This window comes from Hydractinia symbiolongicarpus, chromosome 4 (assembly GCF_029227915.1).
Source record: "Hydractinia symbiolongicarpus strain clone_291-10 chromosome 4, HSymV2.1, whole genome shotgun sequence".
In the NCBI taxonomy this organism is placed as follows: Eukaryota; Metazoa; Cnidaria; class Hydrozoa; order Anthoathecata; family Hydractiniidae; genus Hydractinia; species Hydractinia symbiolongicarpus.
The window spans coordinates 6,836,955-6,846,930 of record NC_079878.1 but is presented as its reverse complement, the minus strand read 5'-3'; the positions used below and the strand labels follow the sequence as shown (position 1 = coordinate 6,846,930).

Genomic DNA, 9,976 nt, shown 5'->3' with positions numbered 1-9,976 from the left:
TTTTACGGGCTTTGCCGTCACGTTGACGGGATCAAAACAACCTGGGTGCACTGCCACGTTGCTAGATTTTACTGGTGATCTGCCCGTGCTGTGGCGTGTGTTGACGGCGCATGAAAAGAAACCTTGCTCCAGGGGAGGCTCGAACTCCCGATCTTCGCATGTCTTTGTCGATACTGACTTATAAGTACGACGCGCTAACCGACTACGCCACTGGAGCCCGTGGATGTTAACGGGAAAGCTGAGGTCCGTGATTAGAATAGTCATGGTCCAGTAGGGCATTGACGGTATCACTTTATGGCAAGTACACGTTGCAACTGGCCTGTTTTGCCTGATGCACCGACTTTTCGTATTTGGCAAGGATCGCGTGCCTTCGTAGCTCAGGGGTTAGAGCACTGGTCTTGTAAACCAGGGGTCGAGAGTTCAAATCTCTCCGAGGGCTTTCAGGGAATGTCCGTTTAAAGTTGGCCTAACATGACTCCTCTTTCGAGCGGGTTGCGGCTATTTGCATTGCTTGGACTCGTATCAAAGCGTGAGAAATATGACGGTAACGTTTTGAGTAAAAAAATAAAAGTATTTTGCTTAGAGTTGACTTAGGAAGTGAGTCCGTGTTCACGCGTTCACGGCCGGTTAGCTCAGTCGGCTAGAGCGTCGTGCTAATAACGCGAATGTCGTGGGTTCGGGCCCCACACTGGCCATTTTACGGGCTTTGCCGTCACGTTGACGGGATCAAAACAACCTGGGTGCACTGCCACGTTGCTAGATTTTACTGGTGATCTGCCCGTGCTGTGGCGTGTGTTGACGGCGCATGAAAAGAAACCTTGCTCCAGGGGAGGCTCGAACTCCCGATCTTCGCATGTCTTTGTCGATACTGACTTATAAGTACGACGCGCTAACCGACTACGCCACTGGAGCCCGTGGATGTTAACGGGAAAGCTGAGGTCCGTGATTAGAATAGTCATGGTCCAGTAGGGCATTGACGGTATCACTTTATGGCAAGTACACGTTGCAACTGGCCTGTTTTGCCTGATGCACCGACTTTTCGTATTTGGCAAGGGTCGCGTGCCTTCGTAGCTCAGGGGTTAGAGCACTGGTCTTGTAAACCAGGGGTCGAGAGTTCAAATCTCTCCGAGGGCTTTCAGGGAATGTCCGTTTAAAGTTGGCCTAACATGACTCCTCTTTCGAGCGGGTTGCGGCTATTTGCATTGCTTGGACTCGTATCAAAGCGTGAGAAATATGACGGTAACGTTTTGAGTAAAAAAATAAAAGTATTTTGCTTAGAGTTGACTTAGGAAGTGAGTCCGTGTTCACGCGTTCACGGCCGGTTAGCTCAGTCGGCTAGAGCGTCGTGCTAATAACGCGAATGTCGTGGGTTCGAGCCCCACACTGGCCATTTTACGGGCTTTGCCGTCACGTTGACGGGATCAAAACAACCTGGGTGCACTGCCACGTTGCTAGATTTTACTGGTGATCTGCCCGTGCTGTGGCGTGTGTTGACGGCGCATGAAAAGAAACCTTGCTCCAGGGGAGGCTCGAACTCCCGATCTTCGCATGTCTTTGTCGATACTGACTTATAAGTACGACGCGCTAACCGACTACGCCACTGGAGCCCGTGGATGTTAACGGGAAAGCTGAGGTCCGTGATTAGAATAGTCATGGTCCAGTAGGGCATTGACGGTATCACTTTATGGCAAGTACACGTTGCAACTGGCCTGTTTTGCCTGATGCACCGACTTTTCGTATTTGGCAAGGATCGCGTGCCTTCGTAGCTCAGGGGTTAGAGCACTGGTCTTGTAAACCAGGGGTCGAGAGTTCAAATCTCTCCGAGGGCTTTCAGGGAATGTCCGTTTAAAGTTGGCCTAACATGACTCCTCTTTCGAGCGGGTTGCGGCTATTTGCATTGCTTGGACTCGTATCAAAGCGTGAGAAATATGACGGTAACGTTTTGAGTAAAAAAATAAAAGTATTTTGCTTAGAGTTGACTTAGGAAGTGAGTCCGTGTTCACGCGTTCACGGCCGGTTAGCTCAGTCGGCTAGAGCGTCGTGCTAATAACGCGAATGTCGTGGGTTCGAGCCCCACACTGGCCATTTTACGGGCTTTGCCGTCACGTTGACGGGATCAAAACAACCTGGGTGCACTGCCACGTTGCTAGATTTTACTGGTGATCTGCCCGTGCTGTGGCGTGTGTTGACGGCGCATGAAAAGAAACCTTGCTCCAGGGGAGGCTCGAACTCCCGATCTTCGCATGTCTTTGTCGATACTGACTTATAAGTACGACGCGCTAACCGACTACGCCACTGGAGCCCGTGGATGTTAACGGGAAAGCTGAGGTCCGTGATTAGAATAGTCATGGTCCAGTAGGGCATTGACGGTATCACTTTATGGCAAGTACACGTTGCAACTGGCCTGTTTTGCCTGATGCACCGACTTTTCGTATTTGGCAAGGATCGCGTGCCTTCGTAGCTCAGGGGTTAGAGCACTGGTCTTGTAAACCAGGGGTCGAGAGTTCAAATCTCTCCGAGGGCTTTCAGGGAATGTCCGTTTAAAGTTGGCCTAACATGACTCCTCTTTCGAGCGGGTTGCGGCTATTTGCATTGCTTGGACTCGTATCAAAGCGTGAGAAATATGACGGTAACGTTTTGAGTAAAAAAATAAAAGTATTTTGCTTAGAGTTGACTTAGGAAGTGAGTCCGTGTTCACGCGTTCACGGCCGGTTAGCTCAGTCGGCTAGAGCGTCGTGCTAATAACGCGAATGTCGTGGGTTCGAGCCCCACACTGGCCATTTTACGGGCTTTGCCGTCACGTTGACGGGATCAAAACAACCTGGGTGCACTGCCACGTTGCTAGATTTTACTGGTGATCTGCCCGTGCTGTGGCGTGTGTTGACGGCGCATGAAAAGAAACCTTGCTCCAGGGGAGGCTCGAACTCCCGATCTTCGCATGTCTTTGTCGATACTGACTTATAAGTACGACGCGCTAACCGACTACGCCACTGGAGCCCGTGGATGTTAACGGGAAAGCTGAGGTCCGTGATTAGAATAGTCATGGTCCAGTAGGGCATTGACGGTATCACTTTATGGCAAGTACACGTTACAACTGGCCTGTTTTGCCTGATGCACCGACTTTTCGTATTTGGCAAGGATCGCGTGCCTTCGTAGCTCAGGGGTTAGAGCACTGGTCTTGTAAACCAGGGGTCGAGAGTTCAAATCTCTCCGAGGGCTTTCAGGGAATGTCCGTTTAAAGTTGGCCTAACATGACTCCTCTTTCGAGCGGGTTGCGGCTATTTGCATTGCTTGGACTCGTATCAAAGCGTGAGAAATATGACGGTAACGTTTTGAGTAAAAAAATAAAAGTATTTTGCTTAGAGTTGACTTAGGAAGTGAGTCCGTGTTCACGCGTTCACGGCCGGTTAGCTCAGTCGGCTAGAGCGTCGTGCTAATAACGCGAATGTCGTGGGTTCGAGCCCCACACTGGCCATTTTACGGGCTTTGCCGTCACGTTGACGGGATCAAAACAACCTGGGTGCACTGCCACGTTGCTAGATTTTACTGGTGATCTGCCCGTGCTGTGGCGTGTGTTGACGGCGCATGAAAAGAAACCTTGCTCCAGGGGAGGCTCGAACTCCCGATCTTCGCATGTCTTTGTCGATACTGACTTATAAGTACGACGCGCTAACCGACTACGCCACTGGAGCCCGTGGATGTTAACGGGAAAGCTGAGGTCCGTGATTAGAATAGTCATGGTCCAGTAGGGCATTGACGGTATCACTTTATGGCAAGTACACGTTGCAACTGGCCTGTTTTGCCTGATGCACCGACTTTTCGTATTTGGCAAGGATCGCGTGCCTTCGTAGCTCAGGGGTTAGAGCACTGGTCTTGTAAACCAGGGGTCGAGAGTTCAAATCTCTCCGAGGGCTTTCAGGGAATGTCCGTTTAAAGTTGGCCTAACATGACTCCTCTTTCGAGCGGGTTGCGGCTATTTGCATTGCTTGGACTCGTATCAAAGCGTGAGAAATATGACGGTAACGTTTTGAGTAAAAAAATAAAAGTATTTTGCTTAGAGTTGACTTAGGAAGTGAGTCCGTGTTCACGCGTTCACGGCCGGTTAGCTCAGTCGGCTAGAGCGTCGTGCTAATAACGCGAATGTCGTGGGTTCGAGCCCCACACTGGCCATTTTACGGGCTTTGCCGTCACGTTGACGGGATCAAAACAACCTGGGTGCACTGCCACGTTGCTAGATTTTACTGGTGATCTGCCCGTGCTGTGGCGTGTGTTGACGGCGCATGAAAAGAAACCTTGCTCCAGGGGAGGCTCGAACTCCCGATCTTCGCATGTCTTTGTCGATACTGACTTATAAGTACGACGCGCTAACCGACTACGCCACTGGAGCCCGTGGATGTTAACGGGAAAGCTGAGGTCCGTGATTAGAATAGTCATGGTCCAGTAGGGCATTGACGGTATCACTTTATGGCAAGTACACGTTGCAACTGGCCTGTTTTGCCTGATGCACCGACTTTTCGTATTTGGCAAGGATCGCGTGCCTTCGTAGCTCAGGGGTTAGAGCACTGGTCTTGTAAACCAGGGGTCGAGAGTTCAAATCTCTCCGAGGGCTTTCAGGGAATGTCCGTTTAAAGTTGGCCTAACATGACTCCTCTTTCGAGCGGGTTGCGGCTATTTGCATTGCTTGGACTCGTATCAAAGCGTGAGAAATATGACGGTAACGTTTTGAGTAAAAAAATAAAAGTATTTTGCTTAGAGTTGACTTAGGAAGTGAGTCCGTGTTCACGCGTTCACGGCCGGTTAGCTCAGTCGGCTAGAGCGTCGTGCTAATAACGCGAATGTCGTGGGTTCGAGCCCCACACTGGCCATTTTACGGGCTTTGCCGTCACGTTGACGGGATCAAAACAACCTGGGTGCACTGCCACGTTGCTAGATTTTACTGGTGATCTGCCCGTGCTGTGGCGTGTGTTGACGGCGCATGAAAAGAAACCTTGCTCCAGGGGAGGCTCGAACTCCCGATCTTCGCATGTCTTTGTCGATACTGACTTATAAGTACGACGCGCTAACCGACTACGCCACTGGAGCCCGTGGATGTTAACGGGAAAGCTGAGGTCCGTGATTAGAATAGTCATGGTCCAGTAGGGCATTGACGGTATCACTTTATGGCAAGTACACGTTGCAACTGGCCTGTTTTGCCTGATGCACCGACTTTTCGTATTTGGCAAGGATCGCGTGCCTTCGTAGCTCAGGGGTTAGAGCACTGGTCTTGTAAACCAGGGGTCGAGAGTTCAAATCTCTCCGAGGGCTTTCAGGGAATGTCCGTTTAAAGTTGGCCTAACATGACTCCTCTTTCGAGCGGGTTGCGGCTATTTGCATTGCTTGGACTCGTATCAAAGCGTGAGAAATATGACGGTAACGTTTTGAGTAAAAAAATAAAAGTATTTTGCTTAGAGTTGACTTAGGAAGTGAGTCCGTGTTCACGCGTTCACGGCCGGTTAGCTCAGTCGGCTAGAGCGTCGTGCTAATAACGCGAATGTCGTGGGTTCGAGCCCCACACTGGCCATTTTACGGGCTTTGCCGTCACGTTGACGGGATCAAAACAACCTGGGTGCACTGCCACGTTGCTAGATTTTACTGGTGATCTGCCCGTGCTGTGGCGTGTGTTGACGGCGCATGAAAAGAAACCTTGCTCCAGGGGAGGCTCGAACTCCCGATCTTCGCATGTCTTTGTCGATACTGACTTATAAGTACGACGCGCTAACCGACTACGCCACTGGAGCCCGTGGATGTTAACGGGAAAGCTGAGGTCCGTGATTAGAATAGTCATGGTCCAGTAGGGCATTGACGGTATCACTTTATGGCAAGTACACGTTGCAACTGGCCTGTTTTGCCTGATGCACCGACTTTTCGTATTTGGCAAGGATCGCGTGCCTTCGTAGCTCAGGGGTTAGAGCACTGGTCTTGTAAACCAGGGGTCGAGAGTTCAAATCTCTCCGAGGGCTTTCAGGGAATGTCCGTTTAAAGTTGGCCTAACATGACTCTTCTTTCGAGCGGGTTGCGGCTATTTGCATTGCTTGGACTCGTATCAAAGCGTGAGAAATATGACGGTAACGTTTTGAGTAAAAAAATAAAAGTATTTTGCTTAGAGTTGACTTAGGAAGTGAGTCCGTGTTCACGCGTTCACGGCCGGTTAGCTCAGTCGGCTAGAGCGTCGTGCTAATAACGCGAATGTCGTGGGTTCGAGCCCCACACTGGCCATTTTACGGGCTTTGCCGTCACGTTGACGGGATCAAAACAACCTGGGTGCACTGCCACGTTGCTAGATTTTACTGGTGATCTGCCCGTGCTGTGGCGTGTGTTGACGGCGCATGAAAAGAAACCTTGCTACAGGGGAGGCTCGAACTCCCGATCTTCGCATGTCTTTGTCGATACTGACTTATAAGTACGACGCGCTAACCGACTACGCCACTGGAGCCCGTGGATGTTAACGGGAAAGCTGAGGTCCGTGATTAGAATAGTCATGGTCCAGTAGGGCATTGACGGTATCACTTTATGGCAAGTACACGTTGCAACTGGCCTGTTTTGCCTGATGCACCGACTTTTCGTATTTGGCAAGGATCGCGTGCCTTCGTAGCTCAGGGGTTAGAGCACTGGTCTTGTAAACCAGGGGTCGAGAGTTCAAATCTCTCCGAGGGCTTTCAGGGAATGTCCGTTTAAAGTTGGCCTAACATGACTCCTCTTTCGAGCGGGTTGCGGCTATTTGCATTGCTTGGACTCGTATCAAAGCGTGAGAAATATGACGGTAACGTTTTGAGTAAAAAAATAAAAGTATTTTGCTTAGAGTTGACTTAGGAAGTGAGTCCGTGTTCACGCGTTCACGGCCGGTTAGCTCAGTCGGCTAGAGCGTCGTGCTAATAACGCGAATGTCGTGGGTTCGAGCCCCACACTGGCCATTTTACGGGCTTTGCCGTCACGTTGACGGGATCAAAACAACCTGGGTGCACTGCCACGTTGCTAGATTTTACTGGTGATCTGCCCGTGCTGTGGCGTGTGTTGACGGCGCATGAAAAGAAACCTTGCTCCAGGGGAGGCTCGAACTCCCGATCTTCGCATGTCTTTGTCGATACTGACTTATAAGTACGACGCGCTAACCGACTACGCCACTGGAGCCCGTGGATGTTAACGGGAAAGCTGAGGTCCGTGATTAGAATAGTCATGGTCCAGTAGGGCATTGACGGTATCACTTTATGGCAAGTACACGTTGCAACTGGCCTGTTTTGCCTGATGCACCGACTTTTCGTATTTGGCAAGGATCGCGTGCCTTCGTAGCTCAGGGGTTAGAGCACTGGTCTTGTAAACCAGGGGTCGAGAGTTCAAATCTCTCCGAGGGCTTTCAGGGAATGTCCGTTTAAAGTTGGCCTAACATGACTCCTCTTTCGAGCGGGTTGCGGCTATTTGCATTGCTTGGACTCGTATCAAAGCGTGAGAAATATGACGGTAACGTTTTGAGTAAAAAAATAAAAGTATTTTGCTTAGAGTTGACTTAGGAAGTGAGTCCGTGTTCACGCGTTCACGGCCGGTTAGCTCAGTCGGCTAGAGCGTCGTGCTAATAACGCGAATGTCGTGGGTTAGAGCCCCACACTGGCCATTTTACGGGCTTTGCCGTCACGTTGACGGGATCAAAACAACCTGGGTGCACTGCCACGTTGCTAGATTTTACTGGTGATCTGCCCGTGCTGTGGCGTGTGTTGACGGCGCATGAAAAGAAACCTTGCTCCAGGGGAGGCTCGAACTCCCGATCTTCGCATGTCTTTGTCGATACTGACTTATAAGTACGACGCGCTAACCGACTACGCCACTGGAGCCCGTGGATGTTAACGGGAAAGCTGAGGTCCGTGATTAGAATAGTCATGGTCCAGTAGGGCATTGACGGTATCACTTTATGGCAAGTACACGTTGCAACTGGCCTGTTTTGCCTGATGCACCGACTTTTCGTATTTGGCAAGGATCGCGTGCCTTCGTAGCTCAGGGGTTAGAGCACTGGTCTTGTAAACCAGGGGTCGAGAGTTCAAATCTCTCCGAGGGCTTTCAGGGAATGTCCGTTTAAAGTTGGCCTAACATGACTCCTCTTTCGAGCGGGTTGCGGCTATTTGCATTGCTTGGACTCGTATCAAAGCGTGAGAAATATGACGGTAACGTTTTGAGTAAAAAAATAAAAGTATTTTGCTTAGAGTTGACTTAGGAAGTGAGTCCGTGTTCACGCGTTCACGGCCGGTTAGCTCAGTCGGCTAGAGCGTCGTGCTAATAACGCGAATGTCGTGGGTTCGAGCCCCACACTGGCCATTTTACGGGCTTTGCCGTCACGTTGACGGGATCAAAACAACCTGGGTGCACTGCCACGTTGCTAGATTTTACTGGTGATCTGCCCGTGCTGTGGCGTGTGTTGACGGCGCATGAAAAGAAACCTTGCTCCAGGGGAGGCTCGAACTCCCGATCTTCGCATGTCTTTGTCGATACTGACTTATAAGTACGACGCGCTAACCGACTACGCCACTGGAGCCCGTGGATGTTAACGGGAAAGCTGAGGTCCGTGATTAGAATAGTCATGGTCCAGTAGGGCATTGACGGTATCACTTTATGGCAAGTACACGTTGCAACTGGCCTGTTTTGCCTGATGCACCGACTTTTCGTATTTGGCAAGGATCGCGTGCCTTCGTAGCTCAGGGGTTAGAGCACTGGTCTTGTAAACCAGGGGTCGAGAGTTCAAATCTCTCCGAGGGCTTTCAGGGAATGTCCGTTTAAAGTTGGCCTAACATTACTCCTCTTTCGAGCGGGTTGCGGCTATTTGCATTGCTTGGACTCGTATCAAAGCGTGAGAAATATGACGGTAACGTTTTGAGTAAAAAAATAAAAGTATTTTGCTTAGAGTTGACTTAGGAAGTGAGTCCGTGTTCACGCGTTCACGGCCGGTTAGCTCAGTCGGCTAGAGCGTCGTGCTAATAACGCGAATGTCGTGAGTTTGAGCCCCACACTGGCCATTTTACGGGCTTTGCCGTCACGTTGACGGGATCAAAACAACCTGGGTGCACTGCCACGTTGCTAGATTTTACTGGTGATCTGACCGTGCTGTGGCGTGTGTTGACGGCGCATGAAAAGAAACCTTGCTCCAGGGGAGGCTCGAACTCCCGATCTTCGCATGTCTTTGTCGATACTGACTTATAAGTACGACGCGCTAACCGACTACGCCACTGGAGCCCGTGGATGTTAACGGGAAAGCTGAGGTCCGTTATTAGAATAGTCATGGTCCAGTAGGGCATTGACGGTATCACTTTATGGCAAGTACACGTTGCAACTGGCCTGTTTTGCCTGATGCACCGACTTTTCGTATTTGGCAAGGATCGCGTGCCTTCGTAGCTCAGGGGTTAGAGCACTGGTCTTGTAAACCAGGGGTCGAGAGTTCAAATCTCTCCGAGGGCTTTCAGGGAATGTCCGTTTAAAGTTGGCCTAACATGACTCCTCTTTCGAGCGGGTTGCGGCTATTTGCATTGCTTGGACTCGTATCAAAGCGTGAGAAATATGACGGTAACGTTTTGAGTAAAAAAATAAAAGTATTTTGCTTAGAGTTGACTTAGGAAGTGAGTCCGTGTTCACGCGTTCACGGCCGGTTAGCTCAGTCGGCTAGAGCGTCGTGCTAATAACGCGAATGTCGTGGGTTCGAGCCCCACACTGGCCATTTTACGGGCTTTGCCGTCACGTTGACGGGATCAAAACAACCTGGGTGCACTGCCACGTTGCTAGATTTTACTGGTGATCTGCCCGTGCTGTGGCGTGTGTTGACGGCGCATGAAAAGAAACCTTGCTCCAGGGGAGGCTCGAACTCCCGATCTTCGCATGTCTTTGTCGATACTGACTTATAAGTACGACGCGCTAACCGACTACGCCACTGGAGCCCGTGGATGTTAACGGGAAAGCTGAGGTC

General features: G+C 50.5%; 39 non-coding genes across 39 annotated transcripts; 25 read left to right on the top strand and 14 right to left on the bottom strand.

Moving 5' to 3' along the window:
* Window positions 1-124: 124 nt before the first annotated feature.
* Window positions 125-217, bottom strand: Trnai-uau (transfer RNA isoleucine (anticodon UAU)). Its single transcript is given in 2 exon segments — window positions 125-160; window positions 180-217. It is a non-coding gene; the product is annotated as a tRNA-Ile (tRNA).
* Window positions 218-366: 149 nt separating this feature from the next.
* Trnat-ugu (transfer RNA threonine (anticodon UGU)) lies at window positions 367-439 on the top strand. The gene has a single exon. It is a non-coding gene; the product is annotated as a tRNA-Thr (tRNA).
* Window positions 440-819: 380 nt separating this feature from the next.
* Trnai-uau (transfer RNA isoleucine (anticodon UAU)) lies at window positions 820-912 on the bottom strand. The gene is given in 2 exon segments: window positions 820-855; window positions 875-912. It is a non-coding gene; the product is annotated as a tRNA-Ile (tRNA).
* Window positions 913-1,061: 149 nt separating this feature from the next.
* Window positions 1,062-1,134, top strand: Trnat-ugu (transfer RNA threonine (anticodon UGU)). Its single transcript has one exon. It is a non-coding gene; the product is annotated as a tRNA-Thr (tRNA).
* A 182-nt stretch (window positions 1,135-1,316) lies between these two features.
* Trnai-aau (transfer RNA isoleucine (anticodon AAU)) lies at window positions 1,317-1,390 on the top strand. The gene has a single exon. It is a non-coding gene; the product is annotated as a tRNA-Ile (tRNA).
* Window positions 1,391-1,514: 124 nt separating this feature from the next.
* Window positions 1,515-1,607, bottom strand: Trnai-uau (transfer RNA isoleucine (anticodon UAU)). The gene is given in 2 exon segments: window positions 1,515-1,550; window positions 1,570-1,607. It is a non-coding gene; the product is annotated as a tRNA-Ile (tRNA).
* Window positions 1,608-1,756: 149 nt separating this feature from the next.
* Trnat-ugu (transfer RNA threonine (anticodon UGU)) lies at window positions 1,757-1,829 on the top strand. Its single transcript has one exon. It is a non-coding gene; the product is annotated as a tRNA-Thr (tRNA).
* A 182-nt stretch (window positions 1,830-2,011) lies between these two features.
* Trnai-aau (transfer RNA isoleucine (anticodon AAU)) lies at window positions 2,012-2,085 on the top strand. Its single transcript has one exon. It is a non-coding gene; the product is annotated as a tRNA-Ile (tRNA).
* Window positions 2,086-2,209: 124 nt separating this feature from the next.
* Trnai-uau (transfer RNA isoleucine (anticodon UAU)) lies at window positions 2,210-2,302 on the bottom strand. The gene is given in 2 exon segments: window positions 2,210-2,245; window positions 2,265-2,302. It is a non-coding gene; the product is annotated as a tRNA-Ile (tRNA).
* A 149-nt stretch (window positions 2,303-2,451) lies between these two features.
* Window positions 2,452-2,524, top strand: Trnat-ugu (transfer RNA threonine (anticodon UGU)). Its single transcript has one exon. It is a non-coding gene; the product is annotated as a tRNA-Thr (tRNA).
* A 182-nt stretch (window positions 2,525-2,706) lies between these two features.
* Trnai-aau (transfer RNA isoleucine (anticodon AAU)) lies at window positions 2,707-2,780 on the top strand. Its single transcript has one exon. It is a non-coding gene; the product is annotated as a tRNA-Ile (tRNA).
* A 124-nt stretch (window positions 2,781-2,904) lies between these two features.
* On the bottom strand, window positions 2,905-2,997 carry Trnai-uau (transfer RNA isoleucine (anticodon UAU)). The gene is given in 2 exon segments: window positions 2,905-2,940; window positions 2,960-2,997. It is a non-coding gene; the product is annotated as a tRNA-Ile (tRNA).
* A 149-nt stretch (window positions 2,998-3,146) lies between these two features.
* Window positions 3,147-3,219, top strand: Trnat-ugu (transfer RNA threonine (anticodon UGU)). The gene has a single exon. It is a non-coding gene; the product is annotated as a tRNA-Thr (tRNA).
* A 182-nt stretch (window positions 3,220-3,401) lies between these two features.
* Trnai-aau (transfer RNA isoleucine (anticodon AAU)) lies at window positions 3,402-3,475 on the top strand. Its single transcript has one exon. It is a non-coding gene; the product is annotated as a tRNA-Ile (tRNA).
* A 124-nt stretch (window positions 3,476-3,599) lies between these two features.
* Trnai-uau (transfer RNA isoleucine (anticodon UAU)) lies at window positions 3,600-3,692 on the bottom strand. The gene is given in 2 exon segments: window positions 3,600-3,635; window positions 3,655-3,692. It is a non-coding gene; the product is annotated as a tRNA-Ile (tRNA).
* A 149-nt stretch (window positions 3,693-3,841) lies between these two features.
* Trnat-ugu (transfer RNA threonine (anticodon UGU)) lies at window positions 3,842-3,914 on the top strand. The gene has a single exon. It is a non-coding gene; the product is annotated as a tRNA-Thr (tRNA).
* A 182-nt stretch (window positions 3,915-4,096) lies between these two features.
* On the top strand, window positions 4,097-4,170 carry Trnai-aau (transfer RNA isoleucine (anticodon AAU)). The gene has a single exon. It is a non-coding gene; the product is annotated as a tRNA-Ile (tRNA).
* Window positions 4,171-4,294: 124 nt separating this feature from the next.
* Trnai-uau (transfer RNA isoleucine (anticodon UAU)) lies at window positions 4,295-4,387 on the bottom strand. Its single transcript is given in 2 exon segments — window positions 4,295-4,330; window positions 4,350-4,387. It is a non-coding gene; the product is annotated as a tRNA-Ile (tRNA).
* A 149-nt stretch (window positions 4,388-4,536) lies between these two features.
* Trnat-ugu (transfer RNA threonine (anticodon UGU)) lies at window positions 4,537-4,609 on the top strand. The gene has a single exon. It is a non-coding gene; the product is annotated as a tRNA-Thr (tRNA).
* A 182-nt stretch (window positions 4,610-4,791) lies between these two features.
* On the top strand, window positions 4,792-4,865 carry Trnai-aau (transfer RNA isoleucine (anticodon AAU)). Its single transcript has one exon. It is a non-coding gene; the product is annotated as a tRNA-Ile (tRNA).
* Window positions 4,866-4,989: 124 nt separating this feature from the next.
* Trnai-uau (transfer RNA isoleucine (anticodon UAU)) lies at window positions 4,990-5,082 on the bottom strand. The gene is given in 2 exon segments: window positions 4,990-5,025; window positions 5,045-5,082. It is a non-coding gene; the product is annotated as a tRNA-Ile (tRNA).
* Window positions 5,083-5,231: 149 nt separating this feature from the next.
* Window positions 5,232-5,304, top strand: Trnat-ugu (transfer RNA threonine (anticodon UGU)). The gene has a single exon. It is a non-coding gene; the product is annotated as a tRNA-Thr (tRNA).
* Window positions 5,305-5,486: 182 nt separating this feature from the next.
* On the top strand, window positions 5,487-5,560 carry Trnai-aau (transfer RNA isoleucine (anticodon AAU)). Its single transcript has one exon. It is a non-coding gene; the product is annotated as a tRNA-Ile (tRNA).
* A 124-nt stretch (window positions 5,561-5,684) lies between these two features.
* Window positions 5,685-5,777, bottom strand: Trnai-uau (transfer RNA isoleucine (anticodon UAU)). The gene is given in 2 exon segments: window positions 5,685-5,720; window positions 5,740-5,777. It is a non-coding gene; the product is annotated as a tRNA-Ile (tRNA).
* Window positions 5,778-5,926: 149 nt separating this feature from the next.
* Trnat-ugu (transfer RNA threonine (anticodon UGU)) lies at window positions 5,927-5,999 on the top strand. Its single transcript has one exon. It is a non-coding gene; the product is annotated as a tRNA-Thr (tRNA).
* A 182-nt stretch (window positions 6,000-6,181) lies between these two features.
* Window positions 6,182-6,255, top strand: Trnai-aau (transfer RNA isoleucine (anticodon AAU)). The gene has a single exon. It is a non-coding gene; the product is annotated as a tRNA-Ile (tRNA).
* A 366-nt stretch (window positions 6,256-6,621) lies between these two features.
* Trnat-ugu (transfer RNA threonine (anticodon UGU)) lies at window positions 6,622-6,694 on the top strand. The gene has a single exon. It is a non-coding gene; the product is annotated as a tRNA-Thr (tRNA).
* Window positions 6,695-6,876: 182 nt separating this feature from the next.
* Window positions 6,877-6,950, top strand: Trnai-aau (transfer RNA isoleucine (anticodon AAU)). The gene has a single exon. It is a non-coding gene; the product is annotated as a tRNA-Ile (tRNA).
* A 124-nt stretch (window positions 6,951-7,074) lies between these two features.
* Trnai-uau (transfer RNA isoleucine (anticodon UAU)) lies at window positions 7,075-7,167 on the bottom strand. The gene is given in 2 exon segments: window positions 7,075-7,110; window positions 7,130-7,167. It is a non-coding gene; the product is annotated as a tRNA-Ile (tRNA).
* Window positions 7,168-7,316: 149 nt separating this feature from the next.
* Trnat-ugu (transfer RNA threonine (anticodon UGU)) lies at window positions 7,317-7,389 on the top strand. Its single transcript has one exon. It is a non-coding gene; the product is annotated as a tRNA-Thr (tRNA).
* A 380-nt stretch (window positions 7,390-7,769) lies between these two features.
* On the bottom strand, window positions 7,770-7,862 carry Trnai-uau (transfer RNA isoleucine (anticodon UAU)). Its single transcript is given in 2 exon segments — window positions 7,770-7,805; window positions 7,825-7,862. It is a non-coding gene; the product is annotated as a tRNA-Ile (tRNA).
* Window positions 7,863-8,011: 149 nt separating this feature from the next.
* Window positions 8,012-8,084, top strand: Trnat-ugu (transfer RNA threonine (anticodon UGU)). Its single transcript has one exon. It is a non-coding gene; the product is annotated as a tRNA-Thr (tRNA).
* A 182-nt stretch (window positions 8,085-8,266) lies between these two features.
* On the top strand, window positions 8,267-8,340 carry Trnai-aau (transfer RNA isoleucine (anticodon AAU)). The gene has a single exon. It is a non-coding gene; the product is annotated as a tRNA-Ile (tRNA).
* A 124-nt stretch (window positions 8,341-8,464) lies between these two features.
* On the bottom strand, window positions 8,465-8,557 carry Trnai-uau (transfer RNA isoleucine (anticodon UAU)). Its single transcript is given in 2 exon segments — window positions 8,465-8,500; window positions 8,520-8,557. It is a non-coding gene; the product is annotated as a tRNA-Ile (tRNA).
* Window positions 8,558-8,706: 149 nt separating this feature from the next.
* Window positions 8,707-8,779, top strand: Trnat-ugu (transfer RNA threonine (anticodon UGU)). The gene has a single exon. It is a non-coding gene; the product is annotated as a tRNA-Thr (tRNA).
* A 380-nt stretch (window positions 8,780-9,159) lies between these two features.
* Trnai-uau (transfer RNA isoleucine (anticodon UAU)) lies at window positions 9,160-9,252 on the bottom strand. Its single transcript is given in 2 exon segments — window positions 9,160-9,195; window positions 9,215-9,252. It is a non-coding gene; the product is annotated as a tRNA-Ile (tRNA).
* Window positions 9,253-9,401: 149 nt separating this feature from the next.
* On the top strand, window positions 9,402-9,474 carry Trnat-ugu (transfer RNA threonine (anticodon UGU)). The gene has a single exon. It is a non-coding gene; the product is annotated as a tRNA-Thr (tRNA).
* Window positions 9,475-9,656: 182 nt separating this feature from the next.
* Window positions 9,657-9,730, top strand: Trnai-aau (transfer RNA isoleucine (anticodon AAU)). The gene has a single exon. It is a non-coding gene; the product is annotated as a tRNA-Ile (tRNA).
* Window positions 9,731-9,854: 124 nt separating this feature from the next.
* On the bottom strand, window positions 9,855-9,947 carry Trnai-uau (transfer RNA isoleucine (anticodon UAU)). Its single transcript is given in 2 exon segments — window positions 9,855-9,890; window positions 9,910-9,947. It is a non-coding gene; the product is annotated as a tRNA-Ile (tRNA).
* Window positions 9,948-9,976: the final 29 nt, after the last annotated feature.